Here is a 14,092-nt window from a genome sequence, read left to right as displayed (position 1 = left end):
ATTTTACGTTTTAAAAGCTATAGGCTATGTGCTATGTCTACACAATAGGCACACTAGCATAGCAATTTGCTCCGTTCTAAGCATACACTCAGAAGTGCACTTAAACGACTGAACAGCGACACCTAACATGATGTTACCTAAGCTTGCTTTCTACCATGTTTATACTCAACTACTATTTAATTATAAAATTAGTGCTAGCTATCTCATGTACCTCTTTGTTCAACTGTCTATGATCAGTCGGAGGAATGCCTTTGGGGTACCTCGCAACTGTCTGTTAAAAACCTATGCACTACAAAAATAAAGAATAAAAAAAAAAAAACAAAGCTCAACATGGAACCATAAAAGCATTTCTTGTAATTATAAAACATAATCATATAAAAGGCTGTGCAGTAGATCAGAATGCAATTTATAGAAATGCCTATTTGTTTTCTAATGGAAATGAATGAATGGGTTTTTAAGAGTACATTTGCATATATGTTCCATGTATTTACTGTGATAAACCCATGGAAATGCTTGTCTGTACAACAAAAGTTGTGATTTTGCTTATAGTAACAACATAATGAGTTGGTAATGAAAAGCTAAAGACAATGAGAATGGACATGTTTTTATTTTTTAATTTTTTTTATTGACATTTTGTATGGTACATAGACAATTTATACAATTTGCACTTTGCGATTTACAGAGTCATAGGTAAACATACATCACTTTCTTCCTTATCACGTGATAACTGATTTTGTGACGTATATATCATTTGTCCTTATAATAGTTTACCAGCCCATGATAGCTTATGTCGTTCTTATGGTTGGTGCTTGGAATTCTAAACTCTGTCGGTTCTATTGTTTTCCATTGTCTACTTGTACCAGGTTTGTATTATATTTAACGGATACTTTAGGTGTAACTAGGATACTTTGGGTGGACGAGGAAGGGGTGGCGAGGGGGAGGGGAGGGGGTAAACTTGGGGGGGGGGGCGGTTGTCGTTAGCTCACATCTCCAATAGTCGCTTATATGGCCTAGTCACTTTTGCTGTTGGGTGTGCCCAAGGTTGTTGTGTTTTATCTCTCAATGCCCATGTTTTGCCCTTCATTCCGGAGTGTTCTCCAGTTAGCCCATAGTTCCCATGCCTCCACCCAGAATTTTTTTGGAGTTTGAAAAGCCCTAGTTTTGCATTCGTAGATACGTGTCGTATCTAGGTGTTCCATACACGTTTCTATTTGTGGTGCTTCCTTTTGAAGCCATGCCTTGGCAATGGCTGTTATAATGGTTAATATTACATGGAAGATAAGGTACCTATGGGTTTTTGACAGTTCCGATGGGAAATGCTGTAATAGGAATATTTCTGGTGAAAGTGGGATCTCTATGCCACCCACCTTTTGTATGAGTACTCTGGTGCATTCCCATAGCTTTGCGATATCAGGGCAACTCCACCACATATGCCATACATCTCCCACGGCACACCCACATCTCCAACATGCGCCTGATTGTTTTGGGTCTATGGCCTTCATTTTGGTTGGGAGTATGTGCCATCTGTACAGCATTTTTTTTTTACATTTCCATGTGGGTTGTGCATAGGGAGAGGTGTTTATTAGCAATAAAGTTCCTTTGCCACTCTACATCCGGCAGTTGCCTACCTATATCGTGTTCCCATTTCTTTATGAAGATCATTTGGCGCAACTCTATGTGAGGTTAATAACTATGGTAAATTTTGGACATGATACCCGCGGTTGTCTTCGTGGTTTGGCACAGTAGTGCTATCCCTCGTAATTTATCAGTTGGGTTTGGTGCGTGTATTATCTCTGTATGTTTTGAAATCCGTGAGATTATCTGTCTATATGTGAATTCTGCGTTGTTTGGAAGGTTGTATTCCTGTTGTAGTGTCGGATAGGGAATGGGTTCGCCCCTTTCTACCACTTGGTGGATATATTTTAGCCCCTTGTCATGCCAACCTCTAATGTTTATATGTGGTATTAATAATTCGAAAGAACGGAGCAGCATGAATGGGAGTGTCTCATCCTTTGGATTGATGGTTCTCATGTATTTGTCCCATTCTTTCAGTGTTAGAGATGTCGTAGGACACATATGTGGGAATTTTCGCCTTTGTTGTTTGTTTATCCCTGCTATAGTGGCGATTCCGTATCCCTCAGTGTGAGCAGCTTCTACTTGTACCCATTGTGGGGGTGATGAATGGGAGTGAAAGGCTGCCACAAGGGGGGTGATGAGTGCCGCCCTATAGTAACACTCTATATTTGGAATACCCATTCCTCCTTTCTCCTGGGGTTGATATAATATGGGCGCTGCCACCCTAGGTCGCTTATTTGCCCATATGATCTTGCTAAGGACACTCTGAACTTCTTTTAGATAAGGTGCTGGTAGAGGCATGGGGAGGGTTCTAAACAGGTATTGCAATTTGGGAAGTATTAGCATTTTTACGGCAGCTATTCTACCCGTCCATGATACATATTTATGTTTCCAGTTCACTAGTTGGTGTTTAATTGTATGGAGCAGGGGGGAGTGGTTGGCCTTAAATAGTTTTTGTGTGTGTTTCGGAAACTTGATACCTAGGAATGTCAGGTGGTCTTGCCTCCACTCGAAGTTAACTGAGTGTTGTAGGGTTTTTTCCAAGTCAGCTGAAGTGTGGAGGCACATGGCTTGGGTCTTTGTAATATTTAGTCTGTAGTATGAGCATGCGCTATATGTTCCTAATAAGCTGTAGAAAGCAGGCATTGATACTATTGGCTAGTGATAGCATTATGTCATCCGCGAATGCTGTGATTTTATATTCCTTGTCTCCTTTTGTGATACCTGCTATTTGTTTATCCTCCCTTATTGCCTGTAGCAGCGGTTCCAACGCCAATATATATAGAATCGGGGACAACGGGCAGCCTTGTTGCGTGCCGTTCGTTATTTTGAATGGCTGTGACGCGAATCCGCCATTCGTTACCGTAGCTGAGGGTGTGGAGTATAGTGCCGAGATTAAGTTTAACAATTTATTCGGGAATTGGAATTTGTTCAACACTGCCTTGAGGAAGTCCCAGTGAAACCTGTCAAACGCTTTTTCGGCGTCTAGTGACAGGTACACACATGGGCCCCTCTTTTGTTGTTTGGAGTATAGCAAATCATACAGTTTTCGTGTGCCATCCGCCCCCTGCCTTCCGCTAACAAAGCCCACTTGATCATTTCCGATGAAGATTTTTGTGTCTGTATTAAGCAGTGATATGGGGCGGAGGTTCTGCGGCTTGTTCGGTGGTTTTCCTGGTTTAGGTAGAGTTACTATATTCGCCATCAGCATGTCCTGTGGCATGACTCCCGTGGATAATAATTGATTGAACATTTCCACCAGATGCGGGCCTAGGGTATTGCTAAATTTTTTATAGTATGTGTTGGTGAAGCCGTCTGGCCCCGGCGATTTGCCATGTGGTAGTGTTTTAATGATTTGTTGAATTTCAGATAAAGCTATAGTCTCATTTAGTATGTGTTGTTGTTCTAGGGATAGTGTGGGTAACGTTATCCGCGATAAGAATTGTTGTATTTCTATAATATTTGGTTGGTGAGTTAGGTTATCCTCTTTTAAGTTGTATAGGGAGGAGTAGAACTCTGCCATCTCCGTGAGAATTTCTTGCGGGCGGTAGGTCCTACCCCCTGCTCTAGTATGCATATAGGGTATTTTGGAGTGGGTTTGCCTTTGTCTTAGCAAGGATGCTAAGGCTTTCCCAGCCTTGTTTCCCTGTGTATAATGGCGTGTTACAAATCGCTATTTGTAACTGGCCCTTTAAATGAGAAATTGCCCTGCTTCCCTGGATTGTGGAGAAGCATGTTTGCCAGCCTCCTGCCTCATGACTATGGCCCCTGGAAGATTGTGCTCCTGAAAACTTATTAACATTTATTGGGTGTGTATGGCCCTTTAAGAACCGTCTGGGGACATATTGTGACTTTGCTGAACAATGCCCCTTTAAGACTATGTCCCCAGACCGGTAAAATAACTTGTTCCTGGCTTTCCCCCACTTGGTTCAGTAAATAGGGCTTACTGAACCAAGTACCACACAGGCAGACCACCCAGAAGTTAAAGTGTGCAGGCAATTTACCTCCCAGGCTGTGAGGTTACTGCCGGTCAATTGCACGTGGCGGCGGCCATCTTGGTTTCCTCGAATGCGGTCAGCGGTGTATGCTAAAGATTCTGTGGAACTGAAATCGGCTACACATTTTGCCGAACACCGCTGACCCTTACCTTCTCCCATACGGAACTTGCAGCTCCAGAGACTAAGTCCCGTTCGAAATGGGACTTAGTCGTTTTTTTCGCATGAAATTGACCGACCGCACAGCCCAAATCTATGGAACTGTTTTGGGCAGGAAATTGTGCTTGCGGTCGGTCATAAAGGACTTCCAGCTAACTTTTGATCCACTGGAGGGATTTGGCTGATTTTTGGAAGTGTTTATGTTTGATGTATGCTGAGTCTGAATATGCAACTTTTATTGAAATTGGATGTATGGTTTTAAAGTTACAGTGTGTGTGTGTAAAAACTGTATTTTTATTGTATGTAATAATTGGTTTAACTGTTTATCTGAGGGGAGGGAACCTGTGGGCTGTACTATGCTGTTATTGGTTAATTTCATCCTCCCCCTGGGAGTGTCCTGTGTGTACCTTATCCAAATAAAAAGCAGGCTGGGTGTTCCAGTCCAGAGACCTCTTCTGACCCTCAATACGTAGCCTTGTCTCGTTATTGGAGGGAACTGCTATATCACACTGGGGATTGCTATGCGCTGCATATTCCCCTGAGCTCTTAATCACTTAGCTCTTGTAAGAGCTTGTTCCGGATACGCTCTCCTGGAGGAGAGGTCTTCCCCACACGGTCCTGGAGGACAGAAGCCGATCCAGGGTGGAAGGAAGACGGCGCGGCTCCAGTTAAGCTACGGCGGTTGTGGAGCCTGCGGTGGTTGTGGTGTCGTCTGCAGTTCTTGGAGTCCTCTGAGAGCGCTAGGAGCATCCATCAACGGAGGGTACTCGGTCGGAGTACACGGAGCTCCGTTACATGGCGTAATTTTAATTTTTGGAGGGCACTAGCTGTATCTTCCACAAGTAATTTGTTTATTAGTTTGGTAACTTTATCGATTTCCATCATATTTTCTGGTGAAGGTGTTATAAATTGGGTGGTCTGCTTCTCCTGTAGTGTTTTTAATAATTCACGGTATTTTGAGTCTCTAGCTTTTTTTAGATAGGCCGCTCTGCTAATGAGCGATCCTCTAACCACTGCTTTGTGCGCCTGCCATGTGGTCATGGGTGTAAGTTCTGGCAGTGTTATGGAAGTACTCCTTGAGCTCTTTATTGAGTTGTGAGCAGAACTCTTCATTGTGTATTAAAGGATCATTCAATCTCCAAGGGGCTCTACCCCTGTGGTCAATGGTGGACTGTAGTGTTATGGAGGTTGGGGCATGGTCGGACCATATTATGTCCCCTATCTCGCTGTTTTTTATCCTTTGCAGAATGGTATTGGTAACTAGAATCATGTCAATTCTGGAATATGACTTGTGTACCTGAGAAAATGTGTGTATCTTTTTTCGGTGGGGTGTTGTGTTCTCCACACATCGTATAGGTTGTGGTCTGACATTAATTTAGAGAGTGACTTGCATTGTTTTATTAGGGATTTGGCCCTGGGTGCATTAGGGTTTAGCGATGTATCTGCGAGCGGATGCATTACATGATTAATGTCTCCACACAGTATTGTTGAAGGTCTTTGTGGGGGCGGTATTTTATTAAGGACCGTAAGTAAGAAGTTCCTTTGATTTGAGTTGGGGCAGTATATTCCTACTAGTGTATATGTAGTCGTGTTGATGATGCAATGTATTATAATGTACCTGCCATGCGGGTCTTTCTTAATTTGTAACAGTTCAAAGGTGAGTGACTTGTGGAAAAGAAAGGACACTCCCCGTGATTTAGAAGAGTGTGTTGCATGGGCCTGTGTACCAGTGAACTTGTGTCAATTAGATTGTCTGTGCCTGCATGTGAGTATGCTTACTGTATTTATAATTTAAAAAGGTACATGCCAATAATATAAATATATATATATATATATATGAAAAATCCCCTGCACTCACGCTTTAACTCATTTAATACCGGGTGCAAGAAATAACCTGGGCTCCAATCACATAAATGCAACAACTAAAAACTGAGCTTTTGAAATATAAAAATGAACTAATATGGTTCAAAAGACAGAAATACGAAAGGGTACAGCAGGATTACCAGGACCACCGAGTATATAAGTGGCTATCCGGTGATCGCCCCCCAAGACCAAGACGTCTACGGAAAAGAGTGGTCCGCGAGAAAGTTTCTACATTTGATTTAACTTCTGGTGAATCGGTGTCAGAGAATGAAACACCAACCGATGCTTCTTTTTAAGGCAACATGGCTATTGGATCGGGTAGTCTTTCTGACCAAATTCCGGGACCCTATTATGCTTGAAATGAGTTTCTTGCACACACATTATGTCAATGTGTTCTTGTTTCATGGATTTTAGAAGCAACCTCCTTTTGTGCGGTGTGTTAAGTCCCCTTACATTGAATGTCTGTATTTTCATACTAAGTGGTGCGTAGTGAGGGGGCACGTATACTGAGTTTCGAGCAGACCTGGGTGTCTTTCGCAAATTTTGGGACTATTTCTTATTGAATGTGGGTGTAAGACCCTATGTTGAGGAGCTCGTGGCCTACTGCAGGTCATGTGGTATTGTATCTCACGTTGGTTTGACATTGTCTGACCTGTTTGGTGATTTGTTACAGTTGCTTGTATGAGACAGGGCTGTTTCTGGTTGTAATGTTTCAAACTCGGCCAACTGGGCCAACCTGGGTCTATAGGGAGGGTTGTAACTAAGGAAAGGGTATAGGTGGGGTATGTACATAGCTCCCTTGAGGGAGGTTGGGTACTGATATGTAGTACCATGGGGTAAGGAACTGGATGGTTCCAGTTAGTGGCTTTGGGTCTACCTATGCGGTTGTTAGGGCGTTGAAGTATAGCCTCTATATGGCTCGTTGTCGCTTCGCCTTGGTGTGGTCTGGTGCTTGTGTTTGGTAGTGCAGGGGATCTGAAATGGACTCTATGAGTCTCCCATATCCTTATTTCGCCTAAGGACCATACCAGTCGGTTCACATCATAAGCATACACAACATATTCACTTTAAAACCATGTTCTGTACATTGTATACATAAACTCTTTTCCAGCTGTGTCCCCATCTTTCCCATAATATCTTTCCTGTCCTAGCTGGTTGAGGGCGCCTTTTCTTTTCCCTCTAAATATGTATACTCCCAGCTCCCCGTGTGCTCTTAATATCTGCTTATGCCTGGTTTCGTCCCCCCTACCTATCTGGGCTCGGGTGTCTCTTACTCTGCGTGGTGCTTATATCCCCTTGCTTTCCAACACCTTATCAGCCTGCTAGGTTTTCAGCCCCTGTTTGAGATCTATGAGGGTTGCTCGTTTAGATTTTTGTCCCCAACGTGGGGAAGATTTGAAACACCTTATACTTCTTTTCCTCTATTATCTTATGTCTCTTTGTGGTGCAGTTAGAGTAGCAATTCACTGTCTGCCTACAATCTCTGTGGTGCTAATATTTACTCTGTCATGGTGCATATGTTGTCTAATAGGTACACATTTTTTCTACGTTGGCAGTCCAGCAATGCGGATAGAAAACACGTAAAACAAGATATATAACATTAAAGCATGGAAAGATCATAACTGAACGGTGGCTGTTATAGTCTATAGTGCCAGAGAAACTTTAAACAGAATGCTGTCTGGCTATGAAAATGTTTATGGTGCAGAATACTTGCAAATCTAGAGCTCTCCTCGTCGTGGCGAGACAGTCTTCCACTCCAGTGGAAGTCGGTCTGTCGGTGTTGCTGTGGGCCCCGGTTGGTGCTCTGTGAGTCCCCATGCTCGTAGCTTGCGGAAGCCCTCTTCTGGTGAGGCAAAGATGTGTATGGTTCCCTCTTTGGTGACCAGCATTTTAGTCGGATATCCCCAGCAAAAACGCAGTCCTTGTGCTCTCAGTATATCAGCGACCTGGGAGAAGTCTTTCCTTCTGCGCAGAGTGGAAGCTGAAATGTCTGAGAAGATTTTGACGTCGGGGTAGTCCGCCGGCGGCGTTCCTTTGTTGCGGCTTGCTCTCAGAATTAGTTATTTAATATGGTAGTAATGTGCTCTTAATAACACATCTCTCTGTGCTGTGTCTGGCAGGAACTTCGGTCTTGGCAGGCGATGTATTCTATCTACCAACATCATGTCGGACGGTATATCCGGCGCGTAGGTCTTGAACAGGCCTCTAGCATACGCTTGTAGATTTTCTGGCGCTATGTTCTCAGGGACCCCCCTTAGGCGCAAGTTGTTTCTACGCGCCCTGTCTTCAAGATCTGTGATTTTGACCTCTGTTGCTTCAAGCTTTCGTTCCAGCTTCTCTACATGTGAAGCCAGGTCATTGTGGGCTGTGGCAAAGGTCTCCATTTTGGTTTCCACATGTGAGGTGCCTTTCCCCAGTTCTTGGACGTCTTTCCTTAGGGAATCCACTGAGTGTTGCCAGTTTGTGATCAGCTTCTGTGATAATTCATCCAGCGCTGTTTGCAGAAAGGTTTTTGTTATTTTATCCGGGTCCGGATTGTTCTCTAGGTGTCCCTGTGCCTCGAGGCCTTCTCTGCTGGCGTCGCCATCTTGCGTCGCGGCCCGCTGGGATTCCGGCTCTGCATGGCTTTTACCGCCAAAAAAGTTTTTCGGCTTTGCTGGCATTCTTCTTAGGCTTCTGTTGTGCCATAGCGTTGTTCTGTGTAGATTGTGTGCCCTATATTGTCGGATGCTTGCGGATTGACGACCCTAGTTGCCGGAGCTCGGAACTATGCGTCCATTACTCTCGGCAGTTAGCCACGCCCCCCAGAATGGACATGTTAAGTTATGAATTGTAAGACATGGCTCACTCAAATATGACACTGGATCCACTTGTACAAGAAATGGACTCTCTAACAAACTAAGTAGTTGAGATTCAAGATTAATTTGTTAAGGCAGTGAAAATGAACATAAAATAAGGTGTGGCACTACTGGTGATGATAAAGATGTCACAGTACTCCAATTTTACAACAGCTCTAAGCTATTTGAGATAAGCAGGGTGATTCACTAGTTAATTTAATTAGTCAGAATAGCTGAATTGGAAGTATTGTGTCAGGGTACCTGTGGTCTCTACCTCCGAAAGAGGTGGAGACTTAGCCGTTCCTCCATCCAGACGGTCTGATGCCTTCCTTCCTCGCGGTCTATCCGGTCATGTTAAGCCGGCCGCGAGGGAGTGACTGCCTTTTACAGCATCACGACCGGAAGTCGACGGCAGGACACCACCCGGAACGACCTGTCAGTCAATTGCTGCAGGACCAATCAGGACGCCTCGGAGGCGTGGTTACTTTCCTGAACAGGGTATTTAACGGAGCTTCTTTCTTTAGCTCATTGCCCTGTCGTGGTTCTAGCTTGTTCTAGTCACTCAGTGCTTGTATTCTGCTTATTCCTTTTGGTTTTGACCCGGCTCGTTTATCCTACTCTGCGTCCCTCTGTACCCTTGATTCGGCTTGTCTCTCGCTCACCTGTCTTCTGTTACCCTCGACCTCGGCTTGTCTTTGACTATTCTCTACAGTACTACTTACGTTAGTCCGGCCATTCTAAGGTCCGGTATACGTATCTGGCTACTGTTTGTACGCTGCGTGTTGGATCCCTGTCCCGATCCTGACATATTGTCCAAGTCAGCAATGCTTCCAGTTGAGCTTTGTTTGGTCTAAAATTTGAAATTCACTTTGAATTTCGAATAAGTTTTGCTGTTGTGAATAACCCTGTGTTATTATTGCTATTATTATTGGCATTTATATAGTACCAACTTATTCCGCAGCACTCTACAATATTATACAGTGGGAAATTTAGGAATAAATTAGATAATTACAAAATTTTACAGGAACAATAAGTTGATGAGGACCCTGCTCAAAAGAGCTCACCGTCTAAAGGGAGGTGGGGTATAAAAAACACAATAAGTATAGTAGAGTGGGGGATAGCAACCAAGCATCAAGGTAGAAACGTAGCATAACTGGGAGGTGAGAGTTGAGTTTGACCCTTTAAGAGAGAGCAATAGGTTTGTGAAGTGAAGTCTCAAGATCTAGAACAGGGATTTTTCCTGTGGAACCCTTTGACATAGCGTATCAACGTCGTGGAACCCCTCCCCCACCCCCTGAAAAAAAAAATTTCAAGGTGTGTATATCTGTGCTTGACACACAGATACAAACACACACACACACACTGGCACATAAATACACACACCTTGACACACAATGTGTCAATGTGTGTGTGCGTGTGTGTTTGTATCTGATATACACACCTTGACATTTTTTTTTCCTGGGGGGAAAAGGGGGGTTCCACGACGTTGATACACTATGTCAAAGGGTTCCACAGGAAAAATCCCTGTTCTAGACCATGATACTTCACTATCTGTGTGTCAAGGTGTGTGTATCTGTATGTCAAAGTGTGTGTATCTGTGTTTGTATGTGTCTGTGTATCAAGGTGTGTGTATCTGTGTTTGTATGTGCCAGTGTGTATGACTCTGACACACAGATACAAACACACTGGCAGATAGTGGCACACAGATACACACACTGATAGATATACACATACCTTGACACATAGAGTGTATCTGTGTGTGTGTGTGTGTGTATGTATCTCTGTGTCAAGGTGTGTGTATCTATGTTTCAAAATGTGTATCTGTGTTTGTATGTGCCGGTGTGTGTCAAGGTGTGTATATCTGTGTTTATATGCGCCAGTGTGTGTATCTCTGTGTCAGTGTGTATCTGTGTGTGTGTATATGTATCTGACACACAGATTCACACACACACTAGCACATAATGGTACACAGATACACACTGACACACAGACAAACACCTTGACACACAGATACACACTGACACACACATATTGACTCAAAAATACACACACACTCAGATACACACAGTAACATATACACACACTTGCACCCACAGATACACACTGGCACATACACACTCAGATACACACACTGGCACATACACACACTTAAGATACACACAGTGACACATACACAAACCTTGGCACACAGATACACACACATACACTCTCACTGACAAACACACATACTCTTTTACAGACACACATACAAACACATATACACTCTCACTGACAAACACACACACTCTCACAGACTCACTGACAAGCACACATTCACTCTCACTGACAAACACACATATAATCTTTGACAGACACACAAACACCCTAACAGACACACACAAACAATGTATTTATTTGTTTACATTTTTCATCCACCCAGCGCCCCTACCTTTAGGAGTGCTGGCATGGAGTCCCTGTGGTCCAGTGGGGCTACCAGGTGGCTGGCGAGCTGTCCCTGGGGTCCAGTGGGGCTGCTGAGCGGCTGGCGTGCGGGCGGCGAGGAAGCTGTGATCTCCCCGCGCGACTCTTAGTGATGCCGGAGTGACATCATATTCTGGATCCAGCATCACTGCTGGGCGCGAGGGAGCTGAGCAGGGAGATTACTGCTCACTGCTCCCTGGCCGCCCGCGGCCATTTTATTTTTTAAACTTTTGGCTGGTCTAGAAGAATTAGTACAGAGTAGTGACGTTTGGATTTAGCCACAATTAGATCATTAGTTACTTTAATTAGAGCAGTCTCAGTAGGATGAAGGGAGCAGACACCAAATTAAATAGGGTCAAGAACAGAGTTGGAATTAAGAAAGCATGCCAAACAGGTAACGACATGTCGTAAAAGAAGCTTTGAGGAGGAAGGGAGCAAAGATATGGGATGGTAGTTAGAAGGGGAAGACAGGTCAAGATATGTTTTTTTTCTTAGATGGGTACAACAGTAGCATGTTTAAAGGGAGCAGGCAGGGACAGACTGACAGTGGCCTGGCCTCTGGGGAAAATTAGGACTTGGGCCCCCTGCAGACTGATAAATATGCGGGTATAGATGTATCGTGATTTGATTGTATGTGTATGTAAGTTTTTGTGTGTATCTTCACTGTGAGCCCTGGTGTAAGTGCCTGGTGTATGTATGTCTGTGTGTAGTGTCAGGATATGTAGATTTAGAGTATATTGAAAGACATGTTTTTTTTATTTTTTTTAAATGGGGTAGTATTTATATGTATGTTTGTGTAGCATGGCAGTATGTATAAGGGTGTGTGCAGTGGTGTATTTAGGATTTGTGCTGCCATGGCCGCACTTTGACTGACAGAGGCACACTCACTGACAGAGGCATACACTCATTGACAGACACCCACTCTCATATACACTGACAATGACATACACACACACTCACTGATTTGACACACTGATTGACAGACACACACTATTACTTGGACACACTGACAGATGCACTCTCACTGACAGACACACACTCTCACTGACAGACGCACACCCTCACTGACAGACACACACTGACAGACATACACACACAATCACACACACACTGACAGCCAGACACATGCAGTTACTCAGACACACACTGACAGCCAGACACACACAATCACTCAGACACACACTGACATACACACACTGACAGCAAGACACACACAATCACTCAGACACACACTGATATACACACACTGACAGCAAGACACACACACTCACTCAGACACACACTGACATACACACACTGACAGCAAGACACACACAATCACTCAGACACACACTGACAGCAAGACACACAATCACTCAGACACACAGTGACAGCAAGACACACAATCACTCAGACACACACTGACATACACATACTGACAGCAAGACACACACAATCACTCAGACACACACTGACATACACATACTGACAGCAAGACACACACAATCACTCAGACACACACTGACATACACATACTGACAGCAAGACACACACAATCACTCAGACACACACTGACATACACACACTGACAGCAAGACACACAATCACTTTCACACACTGACAGACACCCCTCTCCCCAACATTAATTAATAAAAATAACTTTTTCTATTATAGTTTAAATCCCTCCAGCCTCCCTACCTTTGGAAGAGCTTGGTGGATTTTTTTACCTGGGGTCCAGTGGGTCTTCTTGCAGGGAGGGAGGAAGACACTTGGGCAGCTACGTAGAAATACATGCGGGTGGCGCTGGCGAGGGAGCACAGATTAGTGAGCTGTCTCTGCTCAGCTCTCTCACATGCTGCAGAGTGATGCCGGGAGCCTGCATCACTCTGCGGCCCCAGAGGGAGCTGAGGAGAGAGCTCACATATCAGTGTTCCCTCGCCAGAGCTGCCCGTCCGCATGGATTTCTACTCAGCCAAATGCCACCAGGCTAACAAGGCCTTACACACAGATTGGTGATTACTGTGTATAGTGCGCTTGCAAATATAGTTGAGTTATAAATAAGCAGCTACACACTCTAGTGGATACGCGTCTCGGGACTGGAGCTAATTATTGGGACCTTTTTTACTTTATATAGAAGCAACTGGATACTTTTACTTTGATTTTACGTTTTTGATTTTATATTTAAAGTTGCAATAAATGTATGTGTTTTAAACCAAGTCCCATCAGCTTTCAACTTCCTCTTGCTGCGAAATAAGGACAGGTGCCCCCCTCTCGAGGCACCCAGGTCTATCATCCAGAGCCAGGTTCTCATTGGCTCAGGAAAAGGTGAGCACAACCATAACCACTGTGTTTCTCATAACAAGGCATTAGCCTGGGCATTTGGGGGCAGCATTTTTTGCCGACCCCTGGAAAGTGCCTTCCAAGGCAAATGCCTTGTTTGCCTTGTGGCAAATACGTCCCTGGGTGTGTGTATGAATTGTGGCAATGTGTTTGTATGAGGTATGCATGCCTCATAATTTTGCCTCTTGAATTACAAACCAGTTGTTAAAAACTACAAGCCACCTTAAAGGAACACTATAGGAATACAAATATTAAAAAGGTGATTTACTTACTTTTTTACCAGCACCGCCTGGGTCTCCTCATGGCTGGCCCTGTCAATTAGATGATCTCAGTCAATCCAATGCTTTTCAATAGCAAAGCACTGGGAGGCTATTGCACATGTGC

Source organism: Pelobates fuscus, chromosome 1, assembly GCF_036172605.1.
Source record: "Pelobates fuscus isolate aPelFus1 chromosome 1, aPelFus1.pri, whole genome shotgun sequence".
In the NCBI taxonomy this organism is placed as follows: domain Eukaryota; kingdom Metazoa; phylum Chordata; class Amphibia; order Anura; family Pelobatidae; genus Pelobates; species Pelobates fuscus.
The sequence above is the reverse complement of the archived record's forward strand: the minus strand, read 5'-3'. Positions refer to the sequence as shown.